Raw genomic sequence first — 6,407 nt, 5'->3', positions numbered from 1 at the left:
GGTCAAAACTCTAATATTTTGTTTAAAATTCGTCTTTTTAAATTAATTCAACTATTTTTTATTAAAAATATATATTTTTTTGCAAAATTCAACTATTTGGTTCAAAATTTAACTAATTGCAATTTTTTTTAATTACTTTTTTTTTATTTCTTGGCTGAAAATCTTTTTTGATTGACAAATCAATTATTTTATTGAAAATTCGTTTTTTTGGATGAATTCAACTAGATTTTTTATCACAAATATGTTTTGGTAGCAAATTCAACTACTTGGATAGAAATTTTTCTGCTTTGTTAAATTTCGTTTATTTGAAGATTCATAGTTTTAGTTAAAAATACACTTCTTTGGTGGAAAAATCAATTACTTTGTTAAAAAATCATCTTTTTAGAAGAATTCAACTATCTTTAATTGAAAATTTATTGTGCTTGCAAAATTCAACTACTTAGTTAAAAATGTAAATAATTACAAAATTTTTTTTTGAAGATACATAATATTAGTTGAAAACACATCTCTTTGATGGAAAAATAAACTATTTTGTTGAAAAATTGCCTTTTTCTGATGAAAATTCAATTATTTGGCATGAAACTTTAACAATATAATGACTTTTTTTAAATTTCTTGACTGAAAATCTTTGTTGGTTGAAAAATTAACTATCTTATTGAAAATTTATCTTTTTAGGATGAAAAATAAATTATTTGGCTTGAAAATTGAGCAATTTAATGACTTTTCAATTTCTTGACTAAAAATTGTTGTTGGGTCAAATATAAAATATTTTGTTAAAAATTCGCCTTTTTAGATTAATTAAACTATTTTTTATTAAAAATATATTTTGTTTGCAAAATTCAACTACTTGGTTAAAAATTTAACTAATTAAAATTTTTGTTGAAGATTCCTAATTTTAGTTGAAAACACATCTTGTTTGTTTGAAATTGAAACTATTTTGTTAATAATTTGTTTTTTTTTTTTATTAATTTTTTTTATTTCTTGACTGGAAATCTTTTTTTGTTGAAAAATCAACTATTTTATTGAAAATTCGTCTTTTCAGACGAATTCAACTTTTTTTAAAATTAAAAATCTGTTTTGGTTGCAAATTCAACTACTTGGTTCATAGTTTAAATAATTTGTTAAATTTTTTTAAAGATTTATAATTTTAGTTGAAAATTGACCTATTTGGTTTAAAATTGTTGAATTAGTGGAATTAAATTAATCAAATAAAATAAAATTAGTTGCATTACTTTGTTAATTTTTCTTGTTTGAAGATTCATAATTTTAATTAAAAATTCATTTCTTCAATGAAAATTCTACTATTTGGCTAAAACTTGAACTTTTTTGTTGAAAATTTATATTTTCGATGGAAAACCCCAAATGTATTGTAGAAAATTCGTCTTTTTCAATTGAAAATTCAACAATTAGGTTAAAATTATTATTCTTTTTCAAGTAAAAAATCTTTTAATCTAAAAAAACAACCTTTACTTTTTAAATTCGTCTTTTTTATATAATTTCAACTTTTTAAAATTTAAAAGTAAAATAATTTTCGATGGAAACTTAATCTTCTTGGTTTATTGACTAAAAAATCGTTTTGGTTGAAAATTTCACTATTTTATTTAAAATTAGTTTTTTTTATGGATTCAACTATTTTTTATTTAAAAATAAAATCATTTTTTTGAACCTTCATCCTTTTTGTTGAAAATTTATATTTCGAGTGGAAAATTCAAATCTATTCTAGAAAGTTTGTCTTTTTGGCTAAAAAATTTAACAATAAGGTTCAAATTTTTATTCTTTGCGAACTAAAAAATCTTATTTTCTGGAAAAATCAACTAGTTTTGTTGAAAATTCGTCTTTTTTATGAATTCAACTATTTTTTATTTAAAAGTAAAATCATTTGCTATTGAAATTTCATCTTCTTGGTTTATTCACTGAAATATCTTTTTTGCTTTAAAATTCCACTATTTTATTTAAAATTTGTGTTTTTTTATGGATTCAACTATTTTTGATTTAAAAGTAACATCATTTTTTTATTTAAACTTAATTTTCTTGGATAAAAATTCATCTTTTTTGTTGAAAATTTATATTGAGATAGAAAAATTCAAATCTATTGCAAAAAGTTCGTCCTTTTGGCATGAAAATTCAACGAAAGTTGAAATAGTTTGTTAAAACTTCACTTTTATTTTGGAGATTTATATTTTCGAGTTTAAAATTCACCTTTTTTGTAGAAAATTTATTTTTTCTTCTTCAAAAATCCACTACTTGGCTTGAAAATTCATATTTTCGGGTGGACAATTCAAATATTTTGTAAAAAAATCGTCTTTTTGGCTTGAAAATTCAATAATTAGGTTCAAATTTTGTTTTCTTTATTGGCTCAAAAATCTTTTTTATTTGCTAATACCACACTTTGGTTGAAAATTTAAATATTTTGTTGATAATTCTTTTTGGCTTGAAAGTTCAATAATTTGGTTTAATTCTTTTTTAATTTTTGTCTTAAAATTCAATTACTTTGTTAAAAAAATAATTTTTTAAAGATAATATCTCTGTCATTGAAAATTCATGTTTTTTAATAGAAAATTAATCTTTTGGTTAAAAAGTCAACTATTTAATTAATATATAATCTACTTTGTTGAATTTAATTAAAAATTGATATCTTTGAAAGAAAATTAATTTCTTTTAACTGAAAATTTAATTATTCCATTTCTGGTGCAAATTTGATATTTTTTAGTTGAAAATTAAACTAATTGATTGAAAATTAATTTTTTTTTGGAGAAAATTTTAATTTTTAGTTGAAAGTTCATATTTTTAGTAGAAACATCAACTATTTAGGTTCAAAATTATTTTTTTATAAAAGATTTATAATTTTAGTTTGAAATTAATTTCTTTTGTTGGAAATTCCTCTTTTTGGTTTGGAAATTAATTTGACATTGTTAAAAATTCATCTCTGGTTAAAAATTAATTTCTTTTTTCTATTGAAAATTTAATTATTCTTTTTTATTTAAAATTTCAACTAATTGATTGAAAAATCTAGTATTTTGTTTAAAAAATGGTCTATTTTGGTATAAAATTAATTTTTTTGCTGTGAAAAAATTCATCTCTTTTGTTGAAAATTAATTTTCTTAACTGAAAATGTGATTATTCCATTTCTTGTTACAAAATTTTTTTTTTAGTTTAAAATTCAACTATTTGGTTGAAAATTCCTTTTTTTGTTTGTTATAAAATTAGTCTTCTTAGTTTAAAGTTGATCTTTTTGTTTAAAAAATCAACAATTTAACTCCAAATTCATCTTTTTTATTTAAAGAATGAACTATTTGGTCAAAAAATGACTTTTTGTTTTATTAGAGATCTATAATTTTAGTTAAAAATTAATTTCTTTTATTGAAAATTCCTCCGTTTGGTTTGAAAATTAATCTAATTTTGTTGAAGATTCGTCTCTTTGGTTGGACATTTAATTATTATGTTTGTTTAATTATTTGGTTCCAAAATCTAGAATTATGCAGAACATTTCTTATTTGTTGATAGAAAATTAATATTTTTTGTTGAAAAATCAACTATTTAGTTGAAAATTAAGTTTTTTTGAAAGATTTATAATTTTAGTTTGAAATATATAATCTATTTTGTTGAAAATGGAATATTTCTAGTTGTAATTTAATATCAATATCTACAATAATTTTAGTAGACAATTCAACTATTTGGTTGAAATTTAAACCAATTAGCAAAAATTTTTTTTTAAGATTCATCTCATGGATTAAAAATTCCTCTCTTTGGTTCAAAATTTATCTATTGTTTTGAAAAAATATCTATTTGTTTGAAAAATCTAGTATTTTGTTCGAGGATTCATCTTTTTTGGTAGAAAATTAATATTTTTGTTAGAAAATTCAACTACTTCATTAAAAATTGAACTACTTGGTAAAAAATACCTTTTTTTTAAAGAACCACCTCTTGGATTAAAAATTCAATAATTCCATTTCTGGTTCAAAATTGATATTTTTTAGTTAAAAATGCAACTAATTGATTGAAAATTTGTCTCTTTTGGTAGAAAATTATACTTTTTAGGTGAAACTTCACCTTCTTGGTTGAAAAATGAACTATTTACGTTCAAAAAATTTCTTTTTAAAGACTCATAATTTTAGTTCGAAAAATAATTTATTTTGCCAATATTTCTCTTTTTGGTTTGAAAATTAAGCTGATTTTTTTCAAATTCATCTCTTTGGTTGAAAATTTATCTATTTTTTTAAAAAGTAATTTTTTTAACTGGAAATTTAATTATTTTATTTCTTGTACGAAATTTATCTTTTTTAGTTGAAAATTCAACTAATTGACTGCAAATTTATCTTTTTTGGTAGAAAATTAGTCTTCTTAGTTGAAATTTGATCCTTTTGGTTGAAAATTTATCTCTTTTATTGAAAATTTAATTATTTTGTTACAAATTGTAACAAACCATTTAACATTTCTTCAATTTCTAAATTTGGTCTATCTATTAATTCGCAGTCTCTAATTAAATGTTCCAGTGTACCTTTTTCTCTTTTACATAAAGCGCACATCTGGCTTCCTTCGTCTAACCAATATCTAGATTTATCCTCTAAATTGCCACATCTCGCCCTAGCTATTAGTTTGTGACTTCCTTTGTTTCCTACCTTACACAAATATTCTGCTTTTAATCCAGTATTTACTAGTTTGTACCTACTATTGTACCTAGATTCCTGTATTTTACCTAGCTGTGTTTGTCTTTGTACTTCGTAGTCTGTCTTCTTTAGTATCTCTTTTACATTAGCTGTCTTATCTTTTAATGTTTTTAAACCCTCTTGACTATAATCACACCTTTTAAGATATTGCTCCCTTTCTTGGACACTTCTTATCTTCAGCTTTCCACTATTTTTTTCTTTTAGGCATTCTTTTAAAATTGTTCTTCCTGCGAAATTTTCTATTCCTTCTTCAAATTTAATAGCTTTTCTTCCTAATTTCACTCTATTTTTTTCGATTTTTGTCTCTTCCAGAACCATGTAGCTTGGTGTATAACGGTCGAGTCCCAGGGTCCACCTGAGATAACGGTCTTGGATCCTTTCTAAACTGGCTTTTTCTTCCCAACCCCATAATTCTGCCCCGTAAAACAGAACTCCAACCACTAAGCTGTTAAAAATATGTATTCCTCTGTTGAAATTGTCCTTAAAGAGTCTTTCTCCTATCCCCCACGTATGTTTCATCACAATGTTGGCCTTTTTAACAATCTCCTGAATGTGTCTATCACAGCCTCCATTTTTATTGAATGTGTACCCTAAATATTTGAATACTTTCACTTGCTCTACATTTACTCCTTTCCAATTCCATTTTCTTTCCTTTTCTCTGCCCCCACCTTTTATGAAAACCATCACCTTCGATTTTTCTACGTTCAATACTAAACTTTTCTTCTCTAAGAACTTTTCGAATCTTTTCTTCATTGCCCTAAAATCTTCTTCATTGTTCGCCAAAAGTGCTATATCTGCGTAAACAAGTGACCAGAATTTTTCACTCCTAACTTTTATGCCTCCCACAATTTCTTTTCTCATTTCCTCTTCTATGTCAGAGATCAGGACAGTGAATAGTGTAGCGCTAAGAGGACAGCCCTGCCTAAGGCCCTCTTTTTCGCAAAATTCTTCTGTGATATTGCCATTTACCCTCACCGCACTAACCATTTTTACATAGATTTCTTTCACTCTTTCAATTAAACTTTTTCTTACTCCTCTTATCTCCATTGTTTTCCACAACTTTTCCCTATTTACCTTATCAAAGGCTGCCTTTAAATCAATGAAGAACGCAAAGATCTTTCCTCCCTTTTTCTCTAGTTCTCTCTCTATGATATGCTGCAGTATGTATATATTGTCTATTGTTCCTCTATTTTTTCTAAATCCTGCCTGTATGTCCGGTAATATTTTCTTCTCTTCCAAATCCTTCACTGATCTTTCGTTTAATATCATGGCATACACTTTGTATGCCGTGTTAAGCAGAGTGATCGGTCTATAGTTTTTCAGATCCTCTGTTTCTCCTTTCTTGAATATCGGCGTAATAATTCCTTTCCTCCAACTATTCGGTAAGCCTTCTCCATTCCACACTCTTCTTATCAGCTCAAAAAGTTTCCTTTTGTCATCCCCTTCTAAATATACCCATGCGTCATTCGGTATTTCATCTTCTCCTGGTGCTTTCTTCATTCTCAGTTTCTTAATTTGGTCATTAATTTCTTCGTCGCTAAGGTCGGATTAATCTTCCTGTAGGCTATTCCTTTTCCCTTGCGTTGTAGAATGAGCTTCTGTTCCTTCTAAGTAGTCCATGAAGCGATTTTTCCAGTTCTTCATCTTTATTTCACTACTAATGCTATTCTTTTTCTTCCTTTGTTTATTTATATACTTCCAAATATCTTTCTCCGTTTTTGCATTTTTTATCTCTTCTAA

At 24.9% G+C, this 6,407-nt stretch overlaps 1 protein-coding gene across 1 annotated transcript in view; it reads right to left on the bottom strand.

Annotated features, from left to right (window-relative positions):
- Positions 1-6,407, bottom strand: part of LOC117173261 (adenosine 3'-phospho 5'-phosphosulfate transporter 1) — a 43,708-nt gene that overhangs the window by 30,526 nt on the left and 6,775 nt on the right. The gene's annotated exons all lie outside the window — the stretch shown is intronic.

This window comes from Belonocnema kinseyi, chromosome 5, assembly GCF_010883055.1.
Source record: "Belonocnema kinseyi isolate 2016_QV_RU_SX_M_011 chromosome 5, B_treatae_v1, whole genome shotgun sequence".
In the NCBI taxonomy this organism is placed as follows: domain Eukaryota; kingdom Metazoa; phylum Arthropoda; class Insecta; order Hymenoptera; family Cynipidae; genus Belonocnema; species Belonocnema kinseyi.
Note: the sequence above shows the minus strand (reverse complement) of the source record. Positions and strands in the feature narration are given on the sequence as shown.